Genomic DNA, 13,368 nt, shown 5'->3' on the forward strand with positions numbered 1-13,368 from the left:
AGGCAGAGAGATGGTGCTTGGTGGGAAAAGGAGAACAACAACAAGATTACACTCACTGGCTAGAGTGAGGCAGAGGGAGAGCTCAACATGCTGCCCGTAAGCTCAAGTGTGCTCAGTTAGATGCCTGTCTCTCAAGCAGAAGCTTTAGAATTAGCAGGTGAGTCTCATTCACAGCAGATCTGAGCACCTCCCGGTGAGCCCGAGCCCACGGGGCCTTTAAGAGCTGCTTCTGGCTTCCCCCATTGCCTTGTGGGATTCCTGGGCGGGACTTTGCTTGGTTTTCAAAGCCAGGTATTTTGGGGGCTGGTCTCTAAGGCACAAATCTTAAAAAGTTGGGGTGCCAGATATGGGGTTCAAACCCTTCACTCCTCAGGGAGAAGCTCCAGGTCTGAGTTCCCTCCCAACTCTGGGCTCTGCAGCACCGGAGGTAGGATTCATGGCAGAGTTGCAACCCAGGCCCTCCTACCCGCTTTCGTGTGGGCCTTCCCTGCTTCTGCCTGATGTGTAGGAGTTGTTAGACAGTTTTTAGGGTTTTTTTGGGGGGGAGGGGGAGAGAAAGTTGTTTCCCATATAGCAGCAGAGTCAGTGCGTCTCCTGTGAGGCCGGGAGTCCATCTTCCTCCCACGGGTGCCATCTTGATGCCATCAGCTCTTCACCACTGTAATTTCCTTCTGGCTCCTCTCTCTGGTGGGAAGCCAAATCCATGAACCAAGTTTGTGACGGTAAGGCGTTGGGGAGTCTGGAACCTTTTTCTCTCCCCTACTTTTTTCTCCTCCCACCTACCTTTGTGGTAACCATCAGTTAACATGCCTTAAAAGGGAAGTGGCCTGTGTGCTAATTATCTACAAGGATAGCCAAGCCGGAAGAGGCAGAGGATTGGCTGCTCTTGCTGCAGTTGGTTTTGGAGAAGGGCAGAACCCCAAGGGATGGAGTAGAGGCAGCTTTTAGGAAAAGGGGGTTAGAAAACCAAAAGAGGTGGGGCCTGGGAGGAGGTGTGAACCCGGAGTGTCCAGGGGCTCACAGATACTGGGGTGGAGATTTTTGACCCACAGTTCCTTCTGTGGTAGAGTTCTAAACGATGCTGGTGGCTTTTCGCTCTTTTGAGGACAGTCTAATAATGGAATGAGAGGCATCAGTCCTTTTGTAAAACGTTTGTACTTCCCAAGCTGCCTGCACATTAGAATTGCCTTAACAAATTTATTTTTATTTTATTTTTCCCAGAAAGGGAGCGTGGCAGTTAATTTATCTTAGAACCTGTCTGTCTGAAATGTCTTTGAGTTCTCTTATGCATGGTGGGCTGTTTGGCTGGACATAGACTTTTAAAAATTGAGATATAGTTGGTTTACAATATTAGTTTCAGGTGTGCAACATTGTGATTCAAATTTTTTGTAGGTTATACTACGGCAATGGCACCCCACTCCAGTACTCTTGCCTGGAAAATCCCATGGACGGAGGAGCCTGGTAGGCTGCAGACCATGGGGTCGCAAAGAGTCGGACACGACTGAGCGACTTTCACTTTTCCCTTTCATGCATTGGAGAAGGAAATGCAACCCACTCCAGTGTTCTTGCCTGGAGAATCCCAGGGACGGGGGAGCCTGGTGGGCCACCGTCTATGGGGTCGCACAGAGTCGGACACGACTGAAGCGACTTAGCAGCAGCATACTCCATTGAAAGTTATTATGAAATATTGGTTATATTTGTGTTGTATAATATGTGTGTGTGTGTGCTTAGTCACTCAGTTGTGTCTGACTCTGTGACCTAATGGACTGTAGCCCACCAGGCTCCTCTGTCCATGGGGATCTTCCAGACAAGAATACTGGAGTGGGTTGCCATGCCCTCCTCCAGAGGATCTTCCCGACCCAGGGATCTAACCCAGGTCTCCTGCATTGCAGGCAGACTCTTTACTGTCTGAGCCACCAGGAAAGGCTATTGTACAATATATACTTATATCTTATTTCTTTAATATTAATACATAGTAGTTTGTTCGTGTTAATTCCCTACCCCTATCTTGCTCTTCCCCCATTCCTCTCCCCACTGTTAACCATGAATTTGTTCTCTGTATCTGTTGAGTCTGCTTATTTTTGTTAGATTCATTAGTTTTGTTGTATTTTTTAGATTCTACTCGTACATGATATCATAGTGTTTGTCTTTCTCTGATTTATTTCATTTAGTGTCATATCCTTTAAATCCATCTGTGTTGCTGCAAAGGTCAAAATTCCATTCTTTTTGTGACTGAGTACTATTGCACTGTATGTTTGTGTGTATATTTGTATTTATCAATCGATACATAATCTCACATCTTCTTTATCCACTTATCTGTTGATGGACATGTAGATTGCTTCCTTATCTTGGCTATTGTAAATTATGATGCTTTGACTATTGGGGTTTATGTATCTTTTCAAATTAGTGTTTTTATTTTTTTCAGATATATTGCCAGCAGTGAACTTGCTGGGTATATGATAGCTCTATTTTTCGTGTTTTGAGGAATTATCATACTGTTTTGCACAGTGGTTGCACCAATGTGTATGCAGGTTCCCTTTCTCCACACCCTTATTAACAATTGATAATTGTGTTCTTGTTGATCATGGCCATTCTGACTGGTGTGAGGTGATATCTCATTGAGGATTTAATTTGTTTTTCTCTGATTAATGATGTTGGGCATCTTTTCAGGTGCCTGTTAGCCATCTGTATGTTGTTTTTAGAGAAATGTCTATTCAGGTCTTCTGCTCATTAAAAACATTTTTTTTTTTAATTGGTGGAGAATTGCTTTACAATGTTGTGTTGGTTTCTGTCATAAAACAATGTGAATCAGTTGTAATTATATTCATGTCCCCTCCCTCTTGAGCCTCCTCCTCATCCCTCCATTTAAAAAATTTTTATATTCAGTTGTATGAGGTGTTTATTTTGGATATTAACCCCTTATTGGTCATATCGTTTGCAAATATTTTCTCGCTTTCAGTAGGTTGTCTTTAGTTTTGTCAGTGGTTTTCTTTGCTGTGCAAAGGTTTTTAAATTTAATTATGTCTCATGTTTATTTTCTTTAATTTCCTTTGCTTTAGGAGACAGATCCAAAACATATTGCTACAATTTATGTCAGAGTGTTTTGCCCCTGTTTTCCTCTGGGAGTTCAGTGGTTTCAGGTCTTACATTTAGGTCTTTAATCCATTTCGAGTTAATTTTTGTATATGGTGTTAGAGAATGTTCTAATTCCATTCTTTTACATAGCTGTCCACGTTGTCTAACACCACTTATTGAAGAGACTGTCTTTTCTCCATTGTCTATTCTTGCCTCCTTTGCCTTACATTAGTTGATCTGTGACATAAACTCCTAAGTGTGTGGTTTATTTCTGGGCTTTCTATCCTATTCCATTTATCTGTATGTCAATGTCAGTGTTTTTGTGCTTGTCCCATAGTGTTTTGTAGTGTGGTCTGAAGTCAGGTGTGTGATTTCTTCAGTTTCGTTCTTCTTTCTCAAAATTGTTTTCTTTGTTTGGGTCTTTTATGTTCCCATAGAAATTTTAGAATTTATTCTAGTTTTGTGAAAAATGCCATTGGTAATTTGATAGGGATTTCATTGACTCTGCAGATTGCCTTGCATAATATGATCATTTTAACAATAGTCATTCTTCCAATCCGTGAACACAGTGTATCTTTCCATCTGTTTGCGTGATTTTCAGTTTCTTTCATCAGTATCTTATAGTTTTCTGGGCACAGGTCTTTTACCTCCTTCTGAAGTATTTTATTCTTTTTCATGTGATGGTAAATGAAATTGTTATCTTAATTTCTCTTTATGGTAGTTTGTTGTTAGTATATAGAAATGCACAGATTTCCAGATATAAATTTAGTATTCTGCTATTTTACCAGATTCATTGATGAACTATAGTAGCTTCTGGTGGTGTCTTTAGGATTTTCTGTGTATAGTATCATGTCATCTTTAAACAGTGACAGTTTTACTTCTTCCTTTCCTGTTGGACTCCTTTGATTTCTCTATTTGTCTAGTTGCTGTGGCTGGGACTTCAATAGTATGTTGAATAAAAGTGGTGAGAGTGGGTATTCTTGTCTTCTTCATGATCTTAGAGGAAATGCTTTTAGCATTTCATTGTTGAGTATGATTTTAGCTGTGGGCTTATCATATATGGACTTTATTATGTTGAGGTGTGTTCACTCTATACCCACCATGTTGAGAGGTTTTTTTTTTTTTTTAATCATAAATAGATGTTGAAACTTGTCAAAAGATTTTCTGTATCTACTGATATGATCATGTGATTTTTATTTTTCAGTTAGTTAATTTGGTTTTATTACATTGATTTGTAGAGACTGAAAAATCTTTGCATCCCTGGAATAAATTCCACTTGATCTGGTGTATGATCTTAATGTATTGGTGGTTTCATTTTGCTAATATTTTGTTGAATATTTTTGCATCTGTATTCATCAAGGATATTGGCCTATAATTTTCTTTCTTTCTTTCATTTTTTTTTTGTAGTATCTTTGTCTGGTTTTGCTATCAGTGTGATGCCGGCCTTGTAAAGTCTTTGGAAGCGTTCCTTTTTCTGCATTTTTTGTAATAGTTTGAGAATGGTAGGTGTTCACTCTTCTCTAAATGTTTGGTAAAATTCACCTGGGAGGCCATCTAGTTCTGGACTTTTGTTTTCTGGGAGTTTTAAAAATCATTGATTCAATTTCATTACTGATAATTGGTCTGTTTATATTTTCTATTTCTTCTTGATTGTACATTTCTAAGAATTTGTCTGTTTCTTCTAGGCTGTCTGTTTTATTAGTGTATAATTGTTTGCAATAATTTTCAATGATCTATGGTGTTGTAATTTTTTCGTTTCTGATTTTATTGATTTGGGCCCTCTTGATGAGTCTCACTAAATGTTTATCAATTTTATTTATCTTTTCAAAGACCAGTTCTTTTCATTGATCTTAGTTGCTATTGTTTTTAGTCTTTATTTCATTTATTTTTGCTGTGATCATTATGATTTCTTACCTTCTATTAACTTGGTTTTTTCTTTTTCTAGTTCCTTTAGGTGTGAGGTTAGGTTGCTTGAGATTTTTCTTGTTTCCTGAGGTAGGCTTGTATTGCTGTAAACTACTCTTTTGGAACTGCTTTTGCTGCATCGCATAGATTTTGGATTATTGTTCTTTCATTTCATTCGTGTCCAGATATTTTTAAATTTCTTTTTTGAGTTCTTCAGTGACCATTGGTTGTTTAGCCTCTGTGTGTTTGTGTGTGTGTGTGTTTTCTTGCAGATTTTTGTTGTAGTTGATTTCTTGTCTCATAGCACTGTGGTTGGAAAAGATGCTTGATATGATTTCACTTTTCTTAAATTTATTGAGAATATTTATGTGGCTTATGTGGCCTATTAGAATGTTGGGTTAGATGTCGATTAGAACATTCTGTCCAGTAGGATGTTCGTGTGCACTTGAAAATTATGTGTATTCTGCTGTTTTTTGAATGGAGTTTTATATATAAATATATATATGGATTTTGACCAATATATATATGAAGTCAATGGTTTAATGTGTTAAGGCCAATATTTCTTTACTGATTTTATGTCTTGTTGATCTGTTCTTTGAGGTAAGTGTGATGTTAAAGTCCCCGACTCTTACTGTGTTGCTGTCAATTTCTCCCTTTATGTATGTTGATATTTGCTTTGGGTAAAAATATTTTTATTGGGTACATGTATATTTACAGTTGTCACAGCATCTTCTTGGATTGATCCCTTGATCATTGTGAATGTAATGTCCCTTATTGTTTCTTTTTACAGTTTTTGTTTTAAAGTTTATTTTGTCTGATAAAAGTATTGCTACTCTGACTTTCTTTTGATTTCCATTTGCATAGAATACCTTATTCCAATTCCCTCACTTTCAATCTGTGTGTGTCTTTAGATGGGAAGTGAGTCTTTTTCAGGCAGCATATATGTAACTCTTGTATTTATGTCCATTTTGCCACTCTGTTTTTTACACTGGAGCATTTAGTCCATTTACAATTAATATAGTTACTGATACATATGTACTTACTGCCATTTTGTTAATTGTTTTGGGATTGCTTTTGTAGTTAATTTTTGATTATTTGTTCTTCTTTTGCTTTCTTCCCTATGATTTGATGACTATCTTTTCTGTTATTTTGGATTCTTTTCTCTTTTTTGTGTGTGTCTTTATTATAGGTTTTTGATTTGTGGTTACCATAAGGTTTATGTAGCTATCTATGTTATTTTAAGTTACTAATCTCAGAATCTCTAATGCACTTTAACAACTCTACATTGTTATGTCCCTCCCCCGCAATTACTGTTTTGACATCATATTTTACATCTTTTTGTTTTGTGTGTCCCTTAACTACTTACGGGAATCCCTGGTGGCTCCGAGGTTAAAGTGTCTGCCTGCAATGAGGGAGACCCGGGTTCGATCCCTGAGCTGGGAAGATCCCCTGGAGAAGGAAATGGCAACCCACTCCAGTATTCTTGCCTGGAGAATCCCATGGAGGGAAGAGCCTGGTAGGCTACAGTCCACGGGGTCGCAAAGAGTTGGACATGACTGAGATACTTCACTTAACTACTTACTGCAAATATAGGTGGTTTTACTATTCTTGTCTTTTGACCTTTTTACTAATTTTGCATAAGGTTGATTTACTATCTTTACTAAATATTTCCCCTTACCAGGAAGCTCTTTCTTTCTCTTTCCCCTCCTCCTCCCTCCTTAGAGAATTCCCTTAAATGTTTCTTGTTAAGGTGAATTAGTGGTGATGAACTCTTAGCTTTTGTTTGTAAAACTTTTGATCTCTCCATAAAATCTGAAGGAAAACCTTTAATGGGTAGAACATTTTGGTTGTAGGTTCTTCCCTTTCATCTATTTAAATATTTTATGCTACTCCCTTCTCCCCTGCAGAATTTTTGCTGAAAAGTTATCTGATAGCCTTATGGGGAGTTCCTTGTACATAACTTGATTCTTTTCCCTTGATGCTTTTAATATTTTCTTTATATTTAATTTTTACCCTTTCAATTAAAATGTGTCTTTGTATTGACCTCATTAGGTTGATCCTCTTTGGGACCGTCTTTACTTCCTGGATCTGGATGTCTGTTTCCCTTCCCAGGTTAGGGAAGTTTTCAACCATTATGTCTTCAAATATGTTCTCAGTCCCTTTTTTCTCCTTGTGGAACCCCCATCATGCATATATTAGTATGCTTGATGGTGTCCCTGAGGTCTCTTAAACCACCTTCACTTCTTTCTATTTTTTCTTTTTCTGTTCCGCTTTAGTGGTTTCCACTACTCTTTCGTTCCACTGACCTGTTCCTCTGTATCATTTAAGCTACTGTTGATTCCTTCTAGTGTATTTTTCATTTCAGTTATTGTATTCATCTCTGTTTTGTTCTTCTCTATATTTGCTAACTCTTTTAAGCACTTGTAACTCCTACTCTGTTCATCCAATCTTCTCCTGAATTATTGGATCATCTTTATGATTATTACTTTGAACTCTGTTGGGCAGATTGGCTATCTCTACTTAGTTCTTGTGGGTTTAAAAAAATTTTTATTTATTTTAATTGGAGGCTAATTACTTTAAAATATTGTAGTGGTTTTTGCCATACATTGACATGAATCAGCCATGGGTGTACATGTGTTCCCCATCCTGAACCCCTCCTCCTCCCTCCCTTCCCATCTCATCCCTCTGGGTCATCCCAGTGCACCAGCCCTGAGCACCCTGTGTCATGTGTCGACCCTGGACTGGTGATCATCCCACTCCCACTCTTCTCAGATCATCCCACTCTTGTGGGGTTTTATCTTGTTACTTTGTTTGGAACATGATTTTTCCTGTAATGTGGTAGATTGTTTACATTTCTTAACCTTTTGTAGGGTATGTCATACATGTCCCAGCAGTATAATTCTCTCTGGTCACCAGAGCCCTGTGTTCTAGAGGTGTCACTCACCTGGCATGTGTGGGTCCTGTGTAGTGAGCTGACTACCATGGGTTATCAGGTAGGCACGACTGGCTCCTGGCCTAGTTGGTTGCCACGAGTGAAGTCTGCTGGCCACTGATTGATGAGGCTGGATCATGAGGCAGCTGGCTGTGGTTCAGAGGGTCCCAGAACACGTGCCTGCCCTACTGTTGGCTGAGGCTGGTCCTTGGTGAGAGCCCACTTACCTGTGGGTGAGATCAGGGCCCAGGATGTCCTGGGGTTGTTGCCTGCTCACTGGTGGGCAGAGGTGGGTCCTAGGGTCTATGCACTGGTATATGGAGTCAGGTCCTGGGCCTTCTCATGGACAGCACCATGTCCCATTGTGGCTGTGGGCTCAGAACTTTTAAAGACAACTCCTGCTTGCTGGTTGTTGGGGCTATGTTCCCACTCAGCTAGTTGCTTGGCCTGAGGCATTGCCCTACTGGTGCCCACGCTCTGGTGGGCAGGAGCAGGGTTGGGTCCTGATGCTAATAAGCTCAAGGGTGCTTGTCAGCACCAGTGTTTGCATGGTAGAACACCCCACACCCCTGACCCAAAATGGCTGCCACCACTGTCTGTGTACCCAAGGTGAAGAGGTGGCTTCCCACCTCTCTGGGAGACCCTCCAAGATCAGTAGGTGGGTCTGACCCAGATTTCTTTCAAATTACTGTTTCTACCCTGGGTCCCAGAGCATGTGAGATTTTGTAAGCATCCTTTAAGAGTAGAGCCCCCTGGCACTCTCAGAAGTAAGCCCTGCTGGCTTTCAGGGCCAAATGTTGTGGGGGCTTGTCTTAGTGTAAGACCCCTTAGGGTGGGGAGTCTGATATGGAGCTCAGACCCCTCACTTTGGGGAGAAACTCTGCAATTGTAATTATCCTCCTGTTTGTGAGTCACCCACCAGGGGTGTATATAGATCTGACTAAACCATGACTTTGCTGGTCCTATTCTCTCATTGTGGTTCTTTCTTTATATCTTTTGTTGTAGAAGCTTATTTTCTGCTAGATTCTGGTCCTTCCCATCAATAGTTCCTCTGTAAATTTTATAGTTATAAATTCTGTGTGCCCTTGAGAGGTGGTGAGCTTGGGGTCTTCCTACTCTGCCATCTTGGCCATTCCCTTGCCTTAGGAACTTTAAGTAGTACAGACACCGCCCCCCCATCCCCCCACCCCCAGTCTGACCTCAGAACTACAGAATCAGAGAATCTCCAGAAGTACAGCTAAGTACAGTTTTGAAATGTTCTGCTGTTGATTCTCTTGCAATTTATGCAAGTGGATATATTTAGATACCATTGCCCTAAACATATTAAAACTTATTTGTAAGTAATTTCCCCTAGAGATGAAAGGTATGTTGTTTCACTCCATGTATATCTTAAGTTCAGGAATTAGAATAAATGAAGTCATATTATGACATTAACACATGATAAATATTGATCTATGCTGACAAATAACATTGAATAATGACATTTATAGCACTCTGAAACCTTCCCACATTTGTTCTTCTTTTTTATATTCTCATAACTACTCTGCAAGGTAATCAACTAAGGGATATTTAATGAGTTTCTAGTGTTGTTCAGGAACAGTGCTGGGTATACAGGGAAATGATTATTGGTCCCACATTACACATTAGGATATGGATTGTGAGTGATTAAGTTTCCAGGGTCAGTTGATGGACGAGTCAGGACCTGCAATGACAGCCTGGCTCAGCACATCCTAGGCTTTGCTGCCTAAAAACTTGCCAGTTCACCTATTGCTGCTGTGATTACTCTGGGGAGTCTCCTAGATATCAGTGAAAGTTCCATATATTCATCTTTCTTACCCTTTTGTTCTCTTTCTATTGTATTCAAGCTTCCAATTATATTTGAAAAAAAATATTCTTTTTTCTTTTCCAGCCAGCTGCCAGATCGTCTCATTTTCCTTCTATTCTTTTAGAACAGATGATCTGTAACAATAAACTCTAGCATCAGCTTTCTCTCTTAGTCTTCATAGTCTCTTTCCTCTCCTCGTCACTCCACCCAGATAACTCTAATTCAGGTCACACAAATACCGTTCCCAGTTAATCAGAACAGACACTTTTGAAATCTTACTTTCTTCTTACTCTTCTTTCTGAAAGAACCTTTCTCTCCCAGTCTTCCAAGTCCTCTGTCTGCATGTGCTGTCAGTCTTTCTTCAGCCTCTCCTTTTCCTTCCTATTCTTTCAATTGTTTCTCTAGTCGTTCCTCACATGGGGACCTAATTGGGTCCCCTGCTTCTACTTTCCTCATTCAGTCCCACTTCACACACAGCTTCCAATAAATAATTCTCTTCAACTAGTCATTGTCCAACCCAGAAGGCTACGTGAGCTCTCTAGAGCCTGTGCTATTAGATGAAGTCTTACCCCTTAAGATTTTCAGAACCCTCAAGTAATTATTGATTTATTCAACAGCCTCATGCCTTGAAACCAACCCTAGCAAATTTCCCACTCCTGCCACCTTCCAAAGCAGGAGACGTAAGAGACATGGATTCAATCTCTGGTTGGGAAGATCCCCTGGAGGAGGGCATGGCAACCCACTCCAGTGTTCTTGCCTGGAGAATCCTGTGGGCTGAGGAGCCTGGTGGGCTACAGTCCATGGGGTCGTACAGAGTCGGACATGACTGAGCACACACATACCCTGTGCTCATCCCAGACATGACACCTACCTTGCACAGAAGCTCGCTCTTGTTGCTTACCAGGACACGTCACCCAGCATCAAACTCTTCTAAAAGCGGTGTGGAGTTCAGATAGAGTGTAGCCTTTGTCCTTTTTTCCTTTGTTTAAAAATTTATTTTTAATTCGATAATTGCTTTACAATGTTGTGTTGGCTTCTGCCGTACAACAACATAAATTAACCATCAGTATACATATATCCCCTCCCTTGATCTCCCCTTATCGCACCCCTCTAGGTTGTCACAGAGCACTGGGTAGAGCTCCCTGTGTTATATAGCAGCTTCCCACTAGCTGTCTGTGTTACATATGAAAGTATATATATGTCAATGCTACTTTCTCAAGTCATCGCACCCTCTTCTTCCCCCACTGTGTCCACAAGTCTGTTCTGTCTGCATCTCTATTCCTGCCCTGTAAACGGGTTCATCTGTACCATTTTTCTAGATTCCATCAGTCAGTCAGTTCAGTCACTCAGTTGTGTCTTAACTCTTTGCAACCCCAGGGACCGCAGCATGCCAGGCCTCCCTGTCCATCACCAACTGCTGGAATTTACTCAAACTCATGTCCATTGAGTTGGTGATGCCATCCAACCACCTCATCCTCTGTCATCCCTTCTCCTCCCTCCTTCAATCTTTCCTAGCATCAGGGTCTTTTCCAATGAGTCAGTTGTTCGCATCAGGTGGCCAAAGTATTAGAGTTTGAGCTTCAGCATCAGTCCTTCCATTGAATATTCAGGACGGATTTCCCTTAGGATGGACTGGTTGGACTTCCTTGCTGTCCAAGGGACTCTCAAGAGTCTTCTCCAAGACCACAGTTCAAAAGCATCAATTTTTCGGCGCTCAGCTTTCTTTATAGTCCAACTCTCACATCCATACACGACTTCTGGAAAAACCATAGCTTTGACTAGATGGACCTTTGTTGGCAAAGTAATGTCTGCTTTTTAATAAGTTGACATTAAAGTTGACATTAAGTTGGTCATACCTTTTTTTCCAAGGAGCATTAATAGATTCCATATATGAGCATTAACATGCAGTATTTGTTTTTCTCTTTCTGTCTTCACTCTAGGTTCATCCACCTCAGTTCAACTGACTCAGATTCATTTGCTTTTATGGCTGAGTAATATTCTGTTGTATGTGTGTACAACTTCTTTATCCATTCATCTGTCAATGGACATCTAGGTTGTTTCCATGTCCTGTCTATTGTAAATAGTGCTGCAATGAACATTGGGGAATATGTGTCATTTTCAATTATGATTGTCTCAGGGTATGTTCTCAGTAGTGGGATTGGGTAGGTCATGTGGTATTTTTATTCTTAGTTTGTTTTTTTTTTTAAAGGGATCTCCATACCATTCTTTATAGCGGCTGTATCAGTAGTCTTTTTCCTTTTTCATTACATTCCCACTAATAGTGCAAAAGGGTTTTCTTTTCTCCACAACCTCTCCAGCATTTATTGTTTGTAGAGTTTTTGCTGATGACCATTTTGACTGATGTGAAGTGATACTTCATTGCTGGCCTCTTTTTCTGCCAGGACCAAGAGAGGGTCTTTGTCCACTGTCCATATACCATGAGTATATGATAAGGTTACTAGAGTTAGAACCCAGACAATTTTATCACACTTCCCCACCCCCTTAAAAAATTAAGACCTCCGGAAGTCCTCAGTCTCATGCTAACGCATACTCTACCTCCAGTAACTTTCCCACTTACCACTTGACTTCCTGTCACTATATGACTCCAGGGGCTTCTGCTACAGTTCACGGTATGCAGCAGCTTCTGCTCCAGTGGAACAATCAAACAAATCTTGGGATTCGGGCATGATGACAAGAGATTAGAAAGACTTCCCTGGGCCCTGACTGTGGAGACATTGGTAACATGTGGAGTAAAAGATTGCTTCTCTGCCCCTTTCAATCTACAACCGTATAGCAATCACAAGTCAACAAAGGTGCCTCTGTCAACGCAATAGGATGCTGGATAACTCCACATAGCTGTACATACAAAGCTTGGTGATGGGAACAAATAGAAGTGGAACCGAGGGAACTGCAAAGTCAGCACCTTCAGGCCCTGCCCTCTGACCATGGCAGCTGACTCCACAGCTCCAGAGAACCTAGCAGCAACAGGTGAGGTTGCTGTGCGTGACTCTAACCTAATCACAGCAGCGCCAGAGCCACAGGTGACTTGGCAACAATGGCAATGGGGCGAGGACCCCATTCCTCCAGCCACTGGGCTGCCCACAATCCAGCCTCCACCTCCTTCTGCAATGTGGAGCCCATGAGCCTTATAGCACCTAAGAGGTAGAGGTGCCTGTGCGACCTTGGCAACCATCCCACCAGTGTCCTCCTTCCCCCATGGCAGTAAAAGCTACAACTCAGAGGATGCTGGATATGAAGGAAGAGCCCACCATGTCAGTGACTGCAGTGGTTGTGGCAGAAGCAAGGCAGCAGTGACCCCGGAGGCATAAGAAGCAATAGTTGAAGGCACAGAGGCACACCTGTCTCAAAGAGGTGGAGGCTAGAAAGTGCCCACTCTTGAAAGTCGAGTGGAGTAAAGGATTGCCTTTCTCTGCCCCTTTCAATCTACAACCATATAGCAACTACAAATCAACAAAGGTGCCTCTGTCAACACAATAGGATGCTGGATAACTCCACACATCTGTACATTTATATATAAAGGTTGAATGCAACCAGGGGCAGCTCATTTAACAGAAACCAAAAACTTGTGTTATAGCACCACCTACTGGAAAACAGAAGAAAGTACTGTAAT

General features: G+C 41.0%; 1 protein-coding gene across 1 annotated transcript in view; it reads left to right on the forward strand.

Annotated features, from left to right (window-relative positions):
• The first annotated feature begins 680 nt into the window (after window positions 1-680).
• ATP8B4 (ATPase, class I, type 8B, member 4) overlaps window positions 681-13,368 on the forward strand; it is a 341,749-nt gene continuing 329,061 nt past the window's right edge. Inside the window, exon 1 of the mRNA XM_010839511.1 lies at window positions 681-722. The gene's annotated coding sequence lies outside the window, so the exon portion shown is untranslated. The remainder of the gene's footprint in view (window positions 723-13,368) is intronic.

Source organism: Bison bison, unplaced genomic scaffold (genome assembly GCF_000754665.1).
Source record: "Bison bison bison isolate TAMUID 2011002044 unplaced genomic scaffold, Bison_UMD1.0 scf7180017864118, whole genome shotgun sequence".
Taxonomy (NCBI): domain Eukaryota; kingdom Metazoa; phylum Chordata; class Mammalia; order Artiodactyla; family Bovidae; genus Bison; species Bison bison.